Source organism: Vicugna pacos, unplaced genomic scaffold (genome assembly GCF_048564905.1).
Source record: "Vicugna pacos unplaced genomic scaffold, VicPac4 scaffold_396, whole genome shotgun sequence".
NCBI lineage: Eukaryota > Metazoa > Chordata > Mammalia > Artiodactyla > Camelidae > Vicugna > Vicugna pacos.
Window position 1 is genome coordinate 1,364 of NW_027329074.1, and position 9,355 is coordinate 10,718.

Genomic DNA, 9,355 nt, shown 5'->3' on the forward strand with positions numbered 1-9,355 from the left:
GCCGCCCTCTGTGGAGCTTGGCTTAGGTCTTTGGTCCGGGAAGCTGTGTCAGTTCGAGATACTGCTGCTGCCCAAAGACCTGAGTTCACGGGTCAGTTTCCAGAACCTGAAAGGGCAGACAGTGGAAGATCTGCCTGTCTTCAGCTTACTGGAGAGGCTCCGAGGTCCTTTCAGACTTGCCCAGTCCTGTTGAAGTCGACTTTCTGGGAGACACGAAGAGAAGCTGGCCGAAAATATGGCTGCACGGATTGAGGAGAGATGCGAACACATTGATGAGAGATGTTCTGCTACAATAGAGAATACTGGCCTGGAGACAGCTGTAGAGGATAGCAGGCTCGAAAGGCATTCATGAGACATATTGAACCTCGCTGATACTAGCAGAAACATACGGAGGGCCACCGTGGACTGGAGGAATTTCCTCAATTCTCTGCTCCAAGAACGGGTCCAAGATCCCTGACGTCTAAAGAGAAGAGATGGCAGAGATGATAAAAACGCTCATGTTCTTGAAAGAGGTCAGATAATCCACACGAACCAAGGGGCAATTCCAAGCCATTCAGATCAAAGTGCACCAAGCCCAGGTAAGCCTTTTCCCAGGTTTGGGCCTAGCTATCAAGCACTTGCTCTTCCCTCCCCTCCACTCAGGCATTCATTTTGAGGGATCAGTACCTGAGCTGCAATGAAGCCAGTAAGAGAAGAGCAAGCCCCTCCTAGAATCAGAGTTCCTCTAGCTTCATCCTCTGTGAACAACAGGGAACCCCATAAAGGTCAAATACTCTCGTATGAAATAGATAGGAATTGAATACTTAGCTCCCACAAAGAAACGATGGCCTTCCGCTAGATTCAGCAAATGCTGGGTTTATGTCTTCTCTGGGTGAAGGGAGTGTGGTAAGTGAGGGGAATCTTTGACTGAACTTGAATCTGTATTAGGCCTCCGTTTTTCAAGACAGTCTAGGTAAATATTAGAAGTCAGATAGTGAACGGAACTGTAAAAGTCGCCAATGACATGAAAGACACAGCTTATGTGGACCGTCTTTCAATTGAGTCAAGCCCCCGGGGGCAATCTATCATGGGGGTGCAGACTTGGTTGCATTCAAGTGCTTTACCCAACATGATCGGATGATTAAGCGTTCTCATCACTGATAGAAAAACACCTGGTTCTCAGTAGCCTAGCATAGCTGCAGCAGGGTTCTCATAGCTATAATGCCTCTAGGTTCTTTGGATTCAAAGCTAAATGTATATATTTAGTTCGTTTCCTCTTGTATTTTCCTTGAGAGGGATGTTACACCTTGAAATGCCAACATTGAGCAGTAGGTGTCATCGGGAGTAAAGGGCACCACATGCACAAGTGAATCCAAGCTTGGGGGTTATTTCATGTTTCCATTAGTTATTTCATGGTTCCTGTTGGTTTCGGAGGCTTCAACAGTAAAGAGTTGACATGACCCCTTAAAAGTTCGGACTGCTAGTTTGCATTATATCTGTCTATATTTTCCTTAGAGCTGACAAAATGTTACCAAAATTGACAAGTCTGGCTTCTAGGTCGATTTAGTATGTTTCAGAAACTAACTTCATTTTCGTATAACTCCCAAAACATTTATATCAATTCTATTAAATTTTTAAAGAATGCAAATGAGATATCAACACAATGTCAAAACTGGAGTCTTCGGACAATCCCTCCCACCACGGCTGTATAGAAACAAAGAGATAAAAAAAAATCACATTTCTGTGAAATGTATCTGGAAAGTGTTGATTCATCGATGCCCAGTTGACAGAGAAGCAGTGCAACCTGCGCTCACTCGCTCCCATGGACACAGCAATGGAAACATCCACTCACCCAGCCCTTGGCACAGGACACCTGCCGAAGAGAGGTCTGTTACTTCCAAAGACAGGATGAGGCCTCAGAACACCTGGAAGCAGGAGAAGGAAAAGCAGGGAATGTATACCAGTGCATGGTCTGAGCCCTGTTGATGGAGCAGTAAATGTGAAACTCTCTTTAACTTGGAGGCACACTCTCAAGCGGACAGGAGACATGGATTGCAGGTGATGCGCTGAGTGTTAGAAGAGTGCACAGCAGATGCTTGGCTGACAGAACTCAAAGAATCCAGTGCAAAATATCCCCACAGTTGATTCTGAGACCATGCTCCGAGCTGCCAAATTTGAGGTAGCAGAGGCAGCGTTCAGGGAGGGATAGGGCTACGGATGATGGCACACGCTGAGTCTCAGGGATCTGGAGTGCGTTGTGGGAGTGGTGGGTCCTATCAAGAGAGCAAACCGACCTGGGACCCCAATGAGCAAGCAACCACCCTGGCGCACGCAGTTGAAATTATCGATATGTCCCATGGCCACACCCAGTGCATCTGCAGGACCAGAGACCAATTTGGCCTTTTGCCAATAGAGCATGTGGGGGGCTGAATCAGAGATATTGTGCATCGGGTCTGAGGGATCCAGGGGGCCTTGGGTTTGAATTCAGAATGAAAAGCCTTAGGATCTGCTACATTCATAACCTGGGCTGTGATTATGGTTTGGTTTGAGGCACAGGATGTGCAACAGCTCTGTGGTTGCCTTCATGCACCCGTGCCACAAGGATGAGAGGACAAGGAAGTGTGGTCCAAGACACAGCGTGAGAAGAGGAAGGATTTCCTTCAGTTTATCTCTCCAAAGCGGATGCTACATTTTGGATGGCACCGGCACGGTTCGGGCAGCGAGGACACCAAGTTCGGGCTGCGGGATCATTCCAGCAGGCCCTGATGTGTGACATCCATAGATATGCTTCCACTGGTGTTTCTGTAGACAGCGAAGCTCTTGGAAGAACTGGTTTCAGTGGGACATTCCCGTGGCACTACAAAGCACAAGCGCACTCACACTCTGCTCTTCTGGAAACACTCCAAAATAACATAGAGTAGAATGCAGAGCTGAGAACCTTGAGAAGCTCCATTTCCACCAGAGGAAGTGTCCTCTGCTCTTTCAGATTTGTGAGAGAAGCGTAATCAAAATGAGGTTATCCTAATCGAAATAGTATGGGGGGTTCATCACAACAAAGGCAACACCAGCAATTGGAGATAGACCAGACAACACACACAGGAACAGGACATGGCATCAATGTCTAGGAAAATTTGTCCTCCCAGAAATCCCATGCAATTGTGTAGAGCCAAGAGTCTAAAGTTTTCACTTAACCAAGCCCTAGAAGTCTACATTAGATACCTGAAATTACCTGACCAGTAGAGATGAAGAAATACAGTAAAAGGAAAAGGAAGTACCATTTTCAGTTCCAAAGAGATTGAAGGCCCTAAAGATAAGCTTTCAGACAACTAGACTGCAAAACGCTCTCCAGAGCAAGTATTGAAAATGGAGGTGAGGGAAACCACTGAAGAACAACAGTGTCTCAGAATCACAAAAGGCAGAATACCAGAAAAGGGGAAGAGAAAGCCTAAAGAGGAGCCAAATAATATCAGAAAACTCAGTGGATGAGAATATATCAGGGCTAACATTCCGTCCTAAGCAGACGAGATATTGCAGAGGGACGCGTGAATGACTTTGAAGACAGGGGAACACAAATCCCCTCGGTTCAGAAGCACACATAGGAAAGCAAGTGCAAACCAATGAAAACATTGCTGTTGAATCCTGGTTGAAGACAAGGCATGAAAGACTAAAATTCGAAAGAGTCCCAGATGGAAAAGCAAGAGATAAAGAAACAAACAATGTTTGAAAAGTGATGTGTAGAAAAATCAGACTGAAACTTGCTGAAAGCCAAGATAGAATCATCTAGGCGAATTCAGGAAGTACACAGCGTCCCAAAGAGGTGGAATCCCAATAGACTTAGCAGCAGCTGTATGATCCAAATCAACAAAGTTCATGAGCATCCCAGTGATTTAAAATGCGCCTGGAGGAAAGCAACATAGTCACAAGAGAACCTCCAGAGGGGTTTCAGCTGCTATCTCAGCAGCAATATTGCAGGACAGGGAGGAGTGCCAGGACATAGACCATAGCTTGAATGGCAAAATGCTGCCATCTAGGGTAGCCTATGCCACATGACCACCATTTCTAATAACAGCAGAGCTAGAGAATGCCACAGACCTGCAAATCTTAAAAGAATTCAGCAGTTCGAAGCTTATCCTAAAGAAAGGTTGAGAATTCTCCCTGAAGGGATAAGCAGCAAGATGAAATGGAAAGAAGAAAACCCTTATTGGAAATGCAAGAAGAGCATGAGTGGAAAAGAAGAAACAAGAAGAAAGCAAGGAGGACATCAAAACCCTAAAGATGGGAGAGGGAAGCAGGAAATCATAGGGGAATGGAAGCACTATCTTAAGGGAGTCAGCTTATATGACTCTCTGTTGGAAGCAAACGGAGAGATGCATGGCCTGACGTGTTTGCAAAGCAAACGAGAAGCAGACCAAGAAAGAATCAAACAAACAAACAACACAAAAAGGGTAGGGTAACATGAATATTCAAAGAAATTACTCAAGGTGATGTCAAGGATCATTCAGTACGCATCGACCCAGTATCGCGGCTTGAATGTACTCAGCACACCTGTATTCGGAAATCAGAGGCGTGCATTTATATTCGTAAATATTGATTCATATGAGCATATCGTGACCTAACCCAAATGCCGATTTGGAATCCAATGGATTCCTAGTCCGTGATAGAGACTTGCAAGTCTTCCAACAGGATGAATGAATGCCATATTCTACACTACGTCGAGAAGAAATGGCACAAGCCTATAACAAGGAAAAGTAGCTCCGCAAAAGTGTACTAAGATCAAAAGAGACAGGCAGTAAAGTGCACATTGGGGATTGTATCAGTCCTAGGAATTTCAGCCCCCTTGAAACAAATGGATAGATGTCCCGTGAATGCGGGTGTTTCAGCAGAAATCAACCGACGGCTATGTATTGCGGGTGTGCCCATATTACAGGAACAATAGTTTCCCTTAGTGGGTCTCTGTGTACTGTGAACTGTTAGAAAGTTTAAAGACGTGTGAAACATTCAACTGAAAATGGACACACTTCCCTCCGTTGCTACAGTGCATACAGATCTGAACAAAAGGAAAGAGGGAAGAACAAAGGCCCATGGGACGCTAGTGGGTAGAATCACTTTACCTTAGGAACCTCTCGTCGGATGCAGCCCCTCCCCAACACTGACAAGATGCAGCAGCCATTGGGGACGGCAGTTAGCGGTTGGATTCCAGGTGGAATGTTGGTGTGTACCGCGAGGCTTGTTGTGGCTGGTGGATCCTAGGTAACCGGGCAGAGTTCTGTGGGTGGATCAGTGCGATGGAGGGGCTGCCGCCCTCTGTGGAGCTTGGCTTAGGTCTTTGGTCCGGGAAGCTGTGTCAGTCGAGATACTGCTGCTGCCCAAAGACCTGAGTTCACGGGTCAGTTTCCAGAACGTGAAAGGGCAGACAGTGGAAGATCTGCCTGTCTTCAGCTTACTGGAGAGGCTCCGAGGTCCTTTCAGACTTGCCCAGTCCTGTTTGAAGTCGACTTTCTGGGAGACACGAAGAGAAGCTGGCCGAAAATATGGCTGCACGGATTGAGGAGAGATGCGAACACATTGATGAGAGATGTTCTGCTTCAATAGAGAATACTGGCCTGGAGACAGCTGTAGAGGATAGCAGGCTCGAAAGGCATTCATGAGACATATTGAACCTCGCTGATACTAGCAGAAACATACGGAGGGCCACCGTGGACTGGAGGAAGTTCCTCAATTCTCTGCTCCAAGAACGGGTCCAAGATCCCTGACGTCTAAAGAGAAGAGATGGCAGAGATTGATAAAAACGCTCATGTTCTTGAAAGAGGTCAGATAATCCACACGACCCAAGGGGCAATTCCAAGCCATTCAGATCAAAGTGCACCAAGCCCAGGTAAGCCTTTTCCCAGGTTTGGGCCTAGCTATCAAGCACTTGCTCTTCCCTACCCTCCACTCAGGCATCCATTTTGAGGGATCAGTACCTGAGCTGCAATGAAGCCAGTAAGAGAAGAGCAAGCCCCTCCTAGAATCAGAGTTCCTCTAGCTTCATCCTCTGTGAACAACAGGGAACCCCATAAAGGTCAAATGCTCTCGTATGAAATAGATAGGGATTGAATACTTAGCTCCCACAAAGAAACGATGGCCTTCCGCTAGATTCAGCAAATGCTGGGTTATGTCCTCTCTGGGGTGAAGGGAGTGTGGTAAGTGAGGGGACTCTTTGACTGAACTTGAATCTGTATTAGGCCTCCGTTTTTCAAGACAGTCTAGGTAAATATTAGAAGTCAGATAGTGAACGGAACTGTAAAAGTCGCCAATGACATGAAAGACACAGCTTATGTGGACCGTCTTTCAATTGAGTCAAGCCCCCGGGGGCAGTCTATCATGGGGGTGCAGACTTGGTTGCATTCAAGTGCTTTACCCAACATGATCGGATGATTAAGCGTTCTCATCACTGATAGAAGAACACCTGGTTCTCAGTAGCCTAGCATAGCTGCAGCAGGGTTCTCATAGCTATAATGCCTCTAGGTTCTTTGGATTCAAAGCTAAATGTATATATTTAGTTCGTTTCCTCTTGTATTTTCCTTGAGAGGGATGTTACACCTTGAAATGCCAACATTGACCAGTAGGTGTCATCGGGAGTAAAGGGCACCACATGCACAAGGGAATCCAAGCTTGGGGGTTATTTCATGTTTCCATTAGTTATTTCATGGTTCCTGTTGGTTTCGGAGGCTTCAACAGTAAAGAGTTGACATGACCACTTTAACAGTTCGGACTGCTAGTTTGCATTCTATCTGTCTATGTTTTCCTTAGAGCTGACAAAATGTTACCGAAATTGACAAGTCTGGCTTCTAGGTCGATTTAGTATGTTTCAGAAACTAACTTCATTTTCGTATAACTCCCAAAACATTTATATCAATTCTATTAAATTTTTAAAGACTGCTAATGAGATATCAACACAATGTCAAAACTGGAGTCTTCGGACAATCCCTCCCACCACGGCTGTATAGAAACAAAGAGATAAAAAAAAATCACATTTCTGTGAAATGTATCTGGGAAAGTGTTGATTCATCGATGCCCAGTTGACAGAGAAGCAGTGCAACCTGCGCTCACTCGCTCCCATGAACACAGCAATGGAAACATCCACTCACCCAGCCCTTGGCACAGGACACTTGCCGAAGAGAGGTCTGTTACTTCCAAAGACAGGATGAGGCCTCAGAACACCTGGAAGCAGGAGAAGGAAAAGCAGGGAATGGATACCAGTGAGCCCTGTTGATGGAGCAGTAAAGGTGAAACTCTCTTTAACTTGGACGCACACTCTCAAGCGGACAGGAGACATGGGATTGAAGGTGATGCGCTGAGTGTTAGAAGAGTGCACAGCAGATGCTTGGCTGACAGAACTCAAAGAATCCAGTGCAAAATATCCCCACAGTTGATTCTGAGACCAAGCTCCGAGCTGCCAAATTTGAGGTAGCAGAGGCAGCGTTCAGGGAGGGATAGGGCTACGGATGGTGGCACACGCTGAGTCACAGGGATCTGGAGTGCGTTGTGGGATGTGGTGGGTCGTATGAAGAGAGCAAACCGACCTGGGACCCCAATGAGCAAGCAACCACCCTGGCGCGCACAGTTGAAATTATCGATATATCCCATGGCCACACCCAGTGCATCTACAGGACCAGAGACCAATTTGGCCTTTTGCCAATAGAGCATGTGTGGGGCTGAATCAGGGATATTGTGCATCATGTCTGAGGGATCCAGGGGGTCTTGGTTTGAATTCAGAATGAAAAGCCTTAGGATCTGCTACATTCATAACCTGGGCTGTGATTATGGTTTGGTTTGAGGCACAGGATGTGCAACAGCTCTGTGGTTGCCTTTGTGCACCCGTGCCACAAGGATGAGAGGACAAGGAAGTGTGGTCCAAGACAACAGCGTGAGAATAGGAAGGATTTCCTTCAGTTTATCTCTCAAAAGCGGATGCTACATTTTGGATGGCACCGGCACGGTTCGGCAGCGAGGACACCAAGTTCGGGCTGCGGGATCATTCAGCAGGCCCTGATGTGTGACATCCATAGATATGCTTCCACTGGTGTTTCTGTAGACAGAGAAGTTCTTGGAAGAACTGGTTTCAGTGGGACATTCCCGTGGCACTACAAAGCACAAGCGCACTCACACTCTGCACTTCTGGAAACACTCCAAAATAACGTAGAGTAGAATGCAGAGCTGAGAACCTTGAGAAGCTCCATTTCCACCAGAGGAAGTGTCCTGTGCTCTTTAAGATTTGTGAGAGAAGCGTAATCAAAATGAGGTTATCCTAATCGAAATAGTATGGGGGGTTCATCACAACAAAGGCAACACCAGCAATTGGAGATAGACCAGACAACACACACAGGAACAGGACATGGCATCAATGTCTAGGAAAATTTGTCCTCCCAGAAATCCCATGCAATTGTGTAGAGCCAAGAGTCTAAAATTTTCACTTAACCAAGCCCTAGAAGTCTACATTAGATACCTGAAATTACCTGACCAGTAGAGATGAAGAAATACAGTAAAAGGAAAAGGAAGTACCATTTTCAGTTCCAAAGAGATTGAAGGCCCTAAAGATAAGCTTTCAGACAACTAGACTGCAAAACGCTCTCCAGAGCAAGTATTGAAAATGGAGGTGAGGGAAACACTGAAGAACAACAGTGTCTCAGAATCACAAAAGGCAGAATACCAGAAAAGGGGAAGAGAAAGCCTAAAGAGGAGCCAAATAATATCAGAAAACTCAGTGGATGAGAAAATATCAGGCTAACATTCCGTCCTAAGCAGACGAGATATTGCAGAGGGACGCGTGAATGACTTTGAAGACAGGGGAACAGAAATCCCTCGGTCAGAAGCACACATAGGAAAGCAAGTGCAAACCAATGAAAACATTGCTGTTGAATCCTGGTTGAAGACAAGGCATGAAAGACTAAAATTCAAAAGAGTCCCAGATGGAAAAGCAAGAGATAAAGAAACAAACAATGTTTGAAAAGTGATGTGTAGAAAAATCAGACTGAAACTTGCTGAAAGCCAAGATAGAATCATCTAGGCGAATTCAGGAAGTACACAGCGTCCAAAAGAGGTGGAATCCCAATAGACTTAGCAGCAGCTGTATGATCCAAATCAACAAAGTTCATGAGCATCCCAGTGATTTAAAATGCGCCTGGAGGAAAGCAACATAGTCACAAGAGAACCTCCAGAGGGGTTTCAGCTGCTATCTCAGCAGCAATATTGCAGGACAGGGAGGAGTGCCAGGACATAGACCATAGCTTGAATGGCAAAATGCTGCCATCTAGGGTAGCCTATGCCACATGACCACCATTTCTAATAACAGCAGAGCTAGAGAATGCCCACAGACCTGCAAATCTTAAAAGAA

The 9,355-nt window shown here is 45.9% G+C and overlaps 1 long non-coding RNA gene across 1 annotated transcript; it reads right to left on the reverse strand.

Annotated features, from left to right (window-relative positions):
* Positions 1-242: 242 nt before the first annotated feature.
* LOC140695557 (uncharacterized) lies at positions 243-5,244 on the reverse strand. Its single transcript, XR_012071207.1, has 3 exons — positions 5,091-5,244; positions 1,832-1,904; positions 243-460 (listed from the first exon to the last, which is right to left on the reverse strand). It is a non-coding gene; the product is annotated as an uncharacterized lncRNA (long non-coding RNA).
* Positions 5,245-9,355: the final 4,111 nt, after the last annotated feature.